This window comes from Ascaphus truei, chromosome 3 (genome assembly GCF_040206685.1).
Source record: "Ascaphus truei isolate aAscTru1 chromosome 3, aAscTru1.hap1, whole genome shotgun sequence".
NCBI lineage: Eukaryota > Metazoa > Chordata > Amphibia > Anura > Ascaphidae > Ascaphus > Ascaphus truei.
In genome coordinates this window covers 389,436,966-389,446,499 of record NC_134485.1, presented here as the reverse complement: position 1 = coordinate 389,446,499, position 9,534 = coordinate 389,436,966, and positions in this window count along the sequence as shown.

Genomic DNA, 9,534 nt, shown 5'->3' with positions numbered 1-9,534 from the left:
AAGATGGCTAGATCAAGCAAAACAGAGGTGCTTATGGCAAGCACAGTTACTTTGAAAGAAAGTCTATGTTCAGCCACTTCCTGGGGGAAGGGCAGGCACCAAGTACCATTGGACGACAATAGCGGCAGGGCTGCATAGAAGGCGGTGTCAAACTGCCATGTAATTGCAGGAGCAGGTGGTTTTGACTGCTCAGTGCAAGGATGGGTTTGCCTGGAACTCTATAGCCCTGTAAGAGTGATCCAATCCAAACCCAGGACCGGATTCCTTACAGCTACTTACGTTATAGTGCTGTGAGGATCCCAGAGGCGCGCAGTCTCATGGGCGCTCCTGCACGGTCCACACGCAGGGCTTCTCTTGTCAGAACGGCACCCGCGACTCGCATGGCACGCATGCGCGCAGTTCCGACATCTCCAGACGCCGTAGGGGTATCCTTTGGCTCCGGATAGCGCCGCCCATCAATCATCTGTGCATGGCGTATGCACGTGATGCGTGTGCGACGCACCCGAGCTCCGTGGCAACAGAATCAGCTCCACCACCTTCACCTGCCTCCTGCTCCTATCCTATCACAGCCTCCACTGAGGCCACTCCTCTGCTCCACCCCTCCATGGGATTGGACAGTCCTGCCTATATGTGCTCAGCTGTGCCACTGGCATTTTGGCTGAGTATAGATTCTTGTTCCCTGTGCTTACCTCTCCTGTGTTTCAGACTTCCTATCTTGTCCTGCTATTGTTTGCCTGTGTATCGACCCGGTGTCACGGGAGACTCCTGTGGCGGGTAGGATCTCGGTGGCCCGAACAGCAGGAGCGTATTAGGGGTCACAAGCAGAGATCAGAGGCAGGTGGCAGATAGCGAAGTCAGGTAACAAGCAGGGGTCCGAGGCAGGCGGCAGGTAGCGAAGTCAGGTAACAAGCAGAGGTCAGCAACGAGGAGACTGGAACAGGACAGGCGAGCAGGGACAGTTCTGGGAGCAGGGACTGAGAACAGGAACAAACAGGGACAAGCCAGATTACCAGCAAGGGCCTTACTGCGAACAGACTCAAATACAGGTACAGGAACAGATCAGGATCAGAGGCATGTGCATAGGAGTCTGACTTGAAACAGAGGCAAGGGAGGAACAGGAATGGGAGGTTTATATAGGCAGGCTGGGAGGTGGAGCACAGGTGCAGAGGTGTCAGGTATCAGAGTCTGGAATGTTTCTTAGTTTAGCAGCAGCAATCCCGGTGGACAAGTATAGGTACTGCAGGCTAGAACAAGACATTGAGAGTGGCAGCAGTCCCGGTGGCCAAGCATAGGTACAGCAGGCTAGAGAATATGACATTACTCCCCCCTCCCAAGAGCGTTCTCCGGACGATCCTCCAGGCTCTTCCCGGAGGCCTTGATGAAAAGTGGACTCAAGGTGACCCACCTCTGGTGGTTTGTCAGCGGGCAGAGGGTACTCCACAGGTACATTGGGTGCTGCAGGGAACCTCCGAATGGGTGCGCTCAACCCAAAAGCAGGGGCAGAGACATCAGGAACGTGGGCATCAAGGACGGGTGCAGCCTTTCCACATGAGTCAATGGGGACACAGAGTTCGCTCTCCATGGTCTCCTCTTGCGACTGCTGTTTCGTGGCATCACCGAATGAAAGACCAGCTATTTGAGTTTTCGGCTCTTGAAGCTGTCCTTCTGCACTTCTTTTCCCACTCAAAGCAGTTGTCAGTTCAGCTTCTTTGGAGTTGAGTCACGACTCCATATCTCCCAGCTGATTTAGAACAAGGCTTAAATGTATTTCGTTTTCTTTATTTCTGACCTGTAGCTGCCGATACTCCTCCCAGACCTTGTCCAGCTCCAGCTGCAGCCGGGCCTTCTCATGGGCTGTGTGATTCAACACTTTGCAGGCCTCAGCCATCTTGACCTGATAGCGCAGTGTCAGGCCAACCACTTGACGGACGGACACCTCCTCCCTCTCTTTTTTGGCAACCTGTGTCTTGAGCTCAGTGATCAGCAGTGCTGTGAGATGCTGTGATGTGTGTTCAGCTGTCAGCTTTAGCTCTTCCTTTTTTAGGTATTGTTGCAATTTCCACTCCACAGTGAGAAATCCCTGGTTAAGTGCATACTGCAATTCTCTTCTCAGGACTTTCATCTCTTCACTGAGATCATTTTGAACTCGCTTCCATGCATCCCTCATCACGTCTTGGAGCTCTGCAAATTCCTTTGCTATGATCTCAGCAGCTTGTCTTTTCCAGGTCTTTCTCTTGGGTGTACTGGCTGTTAGGGATGGAGCAGTGTCTCTGCTCCTCTAAGTCTTGCTTCAGTGTCTGGACCGCCGTGTGCTCCCTCTCATACAGGGTTACCTGGGCTCTAAGCTCCTCCTCCAGAGAGGCTCTGGTTATGCTCAGTGTGGCCTTCAGCTCCTCATGCTGCTCTTTGGGGACACACTGGGTACTCAGATACTCATGCAGCATTTTTACCTTGTAGGCAGTCTGGAAACTTTCTTCCTGCAGAACTCGCTGCTTTTCCTCAGCATTCACCCATTTCTCTTTCGTGTCCTGCAGATGTGTATGCAGTTCTTGCAGCTGACTCTGCAGCATATTTTCTGCTTGTGTGCGCTGCTACAGGGAGACACGTTCTTCTTGCAGCACTCTCTCTGCATCCTGCAGTGCTGTCTGCACGTCTATTTTTTCCCGGGCCAACTGTTTCTTCTCCTCTCCTAATTCATGGAGTTTCTTATCTCCTTCACTGACTTGGACATAGAGATTCTTGTACTCTTGGGTTACAGTTTCAAAACTGATATTTAACCCTTCGAAGATTTCTCTCAATGAACATAGTTCTGTATTGAAGTGGCAACTCTTCTCCTTAAAGACTTCCAGCTCTGTAGTAAGCCTGTGAACCTCTTTCTGAGATGCTTCCAGTGCTGCGTCAACTTGAACCATGAAAGTCTGGTACTGGGTAGAATCAGCGTAGGCCTTCTCCAGCTTACTTGACAAGATCACCCTGTCATTCTCCAACTGATATTTTTCTTTTTCCCAGTCACCCTCTGCTTTTTCCAGTGCTAATTGCATCCTTGACTTTTCTTCAATCAATAGTCTCTTCTCCTCTTCTGATTCATGGAGTCTTTTATCTCCTTCACTGGCTTGGACAGAGAAGTTCTTACTCATTTGGTTTATAGTTTCAAACCTACTATTTAACTATTCGGAGGCGTCTCTCATAGAACGTATCTCTGTTTTCAAGTAGCATCTCTCCTCCCGAACGACTTCCATCTCTTTTTTGAAGTAGCAAATCTCCTCCTGGGAGACTTTAAGCTCTGTATTAAGCCTGTCAATTTCCTTCATAGAGATTTCCAGGAATTCGTTACTTTTAGAAGCGAGGCGCTGATCCTCAGTAGCATCAGCATATGCCCTCTCCAGCTCACCTGACATGGCATCCAGGTCACTCTCCAACTGGTGCTTTTCTTTTTCCTGGAGAACCCACTTAGCAATTGCTGAGGATAGACAGCTCTGTAGTGCAGCCTTGGCTTCTTGCGCTTTATCTAAACGTCCATGAAGACAATCAATCTCTTTTCGTGCAGATTGAAGCGTCTGAGTTAGGGCATCTTTTCCTGGATTAAAAACATCGTTCTTTTCTTCCACTATTCTTGGGATAAGTCTGTGAGTTGCCTTAAACTGCAGCATATCTCTTTCATCAAATGCAGACTCTGGGGTTAAAGGTTCATCCTTCATTTCAACTTCCACAGTAATACCTCCCTTCTTTTTCCTCTTCTTCCTTGCTTTGAGAAGTTCTGAAGAATCAGTGGTACTGTGTTCACATTTACTGCTCAAGACTGTTTTTTGAGTTGGAGCCATAATTTCAGACATGGGGAAATCACACTTCCCAAGAAACCAGTAAAGAGGAAATGTGTCTTAAATAGAAATGTGAGTCTGAAAATCTGCAGTGGCCCACCCACAATGCAGAGACAATTCTTGTCCAGGTAATGAAAGTCTGAAAATGGCAAAAACAGGTACTGAAGGGAGGGTTTTTTTTTTTTTTTGTAAAAGGGAATTCTTCTCAGGGAGAAAGTGGCACAAAAAAACCCTGCAGAAACTTTTGCAGCAACAAAATCTTCAGGATCCCAACTGGGATTTCAAAAAACAAAAAAAAGTACTTATCTTCCTCCAAGCGGATGGGTCTGCTGAAGCAGGAAGGCAGAGAATCTGTTCCAGCGAGATCCAGAAGTGTCCTCTGTTTTCTGCACCGACATAAACTCATCAGGGTCCCTCTGCTTACAAAGTGCAGCAGATGAGAGCACGGCGCCACCTGACTACAGATTCCTGAGATCGGGTGATCCGCTGCAGCCTCCCCATGTGTCCTGATGCCTGAGTGGTAACAACTGTCATAGTCACAGTGAAATGCTTGTTATACCTTTTCTGATGTACGCAGAACCTTGAATTATTTTTAAAATTATAAATTGTTCATTCTTACTTCACTATGAGCGCTGTGCGCTGTTTTGTGTTTTGTTTTGTCTAGATTCAGGGTGTTGGACCACCCTTATTTCAGCAGCAGACGCTCCTTATTGGTAACACAGTTATCTTTACTCACTTGGGTATTTAGTGTATATTTCACTGAATTTATTCTTCACATTGTCTATTCATTATAGTTGCGCACTTGTACTGTTTTTTCTGTTTCACTAAAGTGGGAGGCAGACTGGTGACCCCAAATGTGTCCTTCTGCTACCTAATCTTTAATTGCACTCAACGCATTTCACCTATACTAGGTTTCATCAGGACTCCGTGACGCAAGGGGGCTGTGACGCAGGAAGGGAAATCACACAGAGGAATCTGTCTATCTACCTCCTGACTTCCAGCCCCATATGAGAATCTGATCCGGGTATGTGAAGACGGCAAACCTACACCACACAGACCGTGGAAACTGGAAGCTGTTGGTGCGAATCATATGATTCTAAATGCTTGTTTATGACTTACAAAATGTGAGTGTATTTCTACTTTTGATATTTTAAAGATAACATTTTATACAGTCTACGCTATGTCCAGTTTTTCTGTTTTATCCTTGTAAAAAGGTTCCTATGCATGTACACATTCCCTGTGTATATACAGTATGCTGCTGGGGAAATGCAAAGATACCTTTACGTATACATCTTTAAGAAGAAATTTGTAAGTACAAATTTCTTTGGGTCTATTGAAAGAACCTACTGAAGATTACCAAATTGACAAACATATCTGCACTATTGGTCTGTGTTAAACTCTCTCATGTACACTTACCACTGCGCTCCCCAATATCCTGGACATCGGTTACATTTTCTGGATTGAGAGAAACAATCTACAAAAGGGTTGTAGCTGCATCTACTTTTAAATTATATTGGTTACTTATCACCATTGTAATATATATATAGAGCACTATTTAGGCACTATAATATTTTTTTTCCTATACCCCACTACACCACTGGTAAACCCCTTGTCTTTGAAACCTCGACTCCCTGCACCCAGCCGCTATAGCGGAGATCCCCTTGAATGTCGAGGCTTCCTAAATCAGTGTTTCATTCAATTTGAGATGACACCCTCTCGTTTCTCTTCCCCAAGATCCAAAGTAGTGTACATTGTTTCTTTACTCACAGGCGACGCCCTGGCCTGGGCCTTCTCCATCTGGAGCAGAGGATGGATCTCACATGGGACATCGGACAATTTGAGTTCCGGCGCGTCTTTGACACCCCTGGACCTAGAGTAACTGCCTATTTCACATTACTCAAGGGAAGCGCCCAGTGGCCAGGTACGCTTTCGAATTTCGCACCATTGCATCGGAGACAGGTTGGAACAATGAGGCTCTATCGTCTGTCTTTTGGCAAGGACTCTCGGAACCACTCATGGATGAACTTGCAGCTCAGGACCGCCCGACTGAATTGGAGGAGCTTATTGCACTTTGCGTTCGGGTGGATCAGTGCCTACAAGAGAGGAGATCTGAACATTCACGCCATCGCCAGCTACCCACCAGACCTCACGCCTTCCACTTTTCTTCTCCGGAACCTCACCCCTCCGATGCCCCTTGACCCATGCAGTTAGGAGGCAATAAATTATCCCCTGCAGAGAAGCAACGCCGTCTCTGTCTCTACTGTGGCAACCAAGGTCACCAAGCTCTTCGCTGTCCTCTCAAGCCGGGAAATGCCAACTCCCAATGAGATCCAGGGGAGTCTTGTTGGGAACACTTTCTATCTCTCCTATTACTCAAGAGACATTGTAGAGTAGGATCTTAATCCCCATTTCTCTTAAGACCGTGAAGTCTAATATCTCAGCTTTAGCCTTCATCGACTCCGGGTCTGGAGGCAATTTCATTGATCAAGAATTCGCCAAGAGAAACAGCATCCCTCTTATTAAGAAAAGAAACCCCGTGGGATAAGAGGCTATCGACGGGTGACCACTTCAACCAGCTTTCATCGTCCTTCAGACCATCGAACTTTCTCACCTGGTTGATGACACTCATATGGAGGAGATTTCCCTAGATGTCATCCACACGCCTTCTGTAGAGGTTATTTTGGGTCATCCATAGCTCCAACGCCATAATCCTCACATCGACTGGATCAATAAGAAGCCCATCACTTGGAACACCCAGTGTACCACTACTTGTGCCATTCCAGTTCGACAAATTTGCAGTTTAAAGATACCTGGAGAGGATCAGTACACATTACCTGAGGACTACGCGGACCTCCGGGATGTCTTTGACAAAGCTAAATCTGAGGTGCTACCTCCCCATCGATCTTTGGACTGTCCAATAGACTTATTGCCTGGTTCTGTCCTTCCCAGAGGAAGATCTTACCCCCTTTCACTCCCTGAGACCAAAGCCATGACAGATTACATACAAGAAAATTTAAAGAAAGGGTTTATACACTAATCCTCTTCTCCAGCCGGAGCAGGATTTTTCTTCATCAAAAAGAAAGATGGTACCCTTCGTCCATGCATCAACTACAGAGGTCTGAATAAGATTATTCTCAAAAATCGATATCCACTGCCCTTGATCTCTGAACTTTTGATCGCTTACAAGGATCTTCCATCTTCACTAAACTGAACCTGCGGGACGTCTATAACTTGGTAAGGATTCGTCAGGGTGACGAGTGGAAAACGGTATTCAACACACGAGATGGCCATGCCATTTGGCCTCTGCAATGCCCCAGTGGTTTTTCAAGATTTTGTAAACGAGATTTTCAAAATTACTTCTTTATTGTATACCTCAACGATATCCTGATTTTTTCTAAATCTCTTCCGGAACACATCAACCATATCAAGCAGGTACTAGTACGCCTCAGCAAGAATCATCTCTACGCCAAGTTGGAAAAATGCCAATTTCACCAAACCTCCACAGCATTTTTAGGATACATCATTTCTGATTTTGGTTTCACTATGGATCCCACCAAACTTAAAGCAGTCTTGGATTGGCCACTTCCCACTTCTCTCAAAGCCATTCAAAGATTTCTGGGCATTGCTAACTACTACCGTAGGTTTATTCTGAACTTTTCCTCCACAGTAGCCCCCATCATTGCCCTGACAAAAAAGGGGGCAGATGCTACTTCATGGCCATCCGCAGCCACTCAGGCCTTCAAACTCTTAAAGGAAGCCTTCGTTTCAGCACCCATTTTGATTCACCCGAACACCAGCCTACCGTTTACCCTAGAAGTGGACGCTTCTGACGTAGGGGCCGGAGCTATTTTGTCTCAGAGAAAGTCTCCTCAAGCTAGATTCCATCCCTGCACGTTTTTTTCCAAGAAATTTTCTGCGGCCCAGCAGAATTATGACGTTGGTAACCGAGAGCTATTAGCCATCAAACTCGCTCTTGAAGAGTGGAGACACTTGTTAGAGGGTACGGAGAGTCCAATCACCATCCTAACGGATCATAAGAACCTTCTATACATATAGTTTCTATACTGTCTATATACATTGAAACCGCCCAGCGTCTAGGGGCTCGCCAGACCCACTGGTCGCTTTCCCCCCCCCAATTTAATTATATAATTTCCATCATACCTGGATCAAAAAATCTGAAAGCTGACACCCTCTCTCACCAGTTCATAATAGAGGACAAACCCAATGCCAATTTGGAGACCATTCTTCCATCCAAGTATATTCTATCAGCTAACACCTTTGACGTTTTAGATAACATTCTCACGGATCAGACCAATATTCTGGAGGGGTGGAGGTTCCTGATGGTCGTCTCTTCGCTGCACCACGTTACCACAAAAAGATTCTGGAGTGGGGTCATTCTGCCAAGTCCGCCGGACACAGGCACCAAGAGAACATTCGATCTTATCAAACGAACCTTCTGGTGGCCCAAGATCGATTCGGACGTTAAGGAATTTGTTAAAGCATGCCTTACTTACTTCCTACACTTTCTTCCTATTCCTGATTGCCCCTGGAACCACTTGTCTATGGACTTTATTGTTGAATTGCCGGTGTCCAGAGGTATGAATACCATTCTCGTGACCATTGATCGTTTTTCTAAGCAGACACATTTTGTTCCTATTAAAGGCCTACAAAATTCCTCTACTCTAGCAGATATTTTTGTCAAGGAGGTCTTTCGCCTTCATGGAATTCCACTAACCATTGTCTCCGATCGGGGGTCTCAGTTTGTTTCCAAGTTCCGGTGCTCGTTCTCCCAAAGGCTAGGCATTTCTCTGCACTTTTCTTCCGGATACCACCCTCAAACCAATGGCAAGACGGAGAGAACCAATCAAACCTTAGAGCAGTACTTACACTGTTTTGTCTCTGACACACAAGATGATTGGGCAGATCTTCTTCCCTGGGCAGAATTTGCTCTCAACTCCTTACGAAATGAATCTACTCAAGATTCACCTTTCTTTATCAATTTTGGTTTCCACCCATCATGACTCCCTATCTCTTCTCCACTTTCAGTGTAACAGCATCAGATTAACGGATTCTAATCTTACAGAATTCTTGGAAAATGATCCAGGAGAATCTAAAGAATGCTACTTCCAGACAAAAATTTCAAGCCGACCGTCACCGTCGCGAGATTCCGGAATTTAAGCCAGGAGACAAGGTATGGTTGTCCTTGAAGAACATACGACTAAAAGTACCTACACTCAAGCTGGCACAAAGATACTTGGGTCCTTATCCAATTTTGGGGAGAATTAACCCAGTGGCATTTCGCCTACAACTTCCATCCTCCATGACGATTCCATCCGTTTTCTATGTCTCCCTGTTAAAACCCGCCTTCCAGAGTTGTCATTATCCGGATTCTTCTTCTGCACCACTGGCCCCTCGACTCGTACAGGGTCAACAAGAGTACGAGATACAAACAATCGTGGACACCAGAATCTACCTTGAGAAAGCGCTCTTTGAAGCGTGAAACGTTGGTGGGGCTCTCCTTTGCCCTTTTTTCCATGACCAATAAATAATTTTTTATGGGATATGCACCTTCCTCTCTACTACTTTTTTGATACTTACAGTAGTGCTCTTCCAGCTTTTCCCTTTTACTACTCTGCTCCTTAGGCTGCGGTCTCAGTCAGCAATGTAGCACAGCGCTACACCGCGATCTGCGGTCTTGGGAGAGAGGGAGAAATTG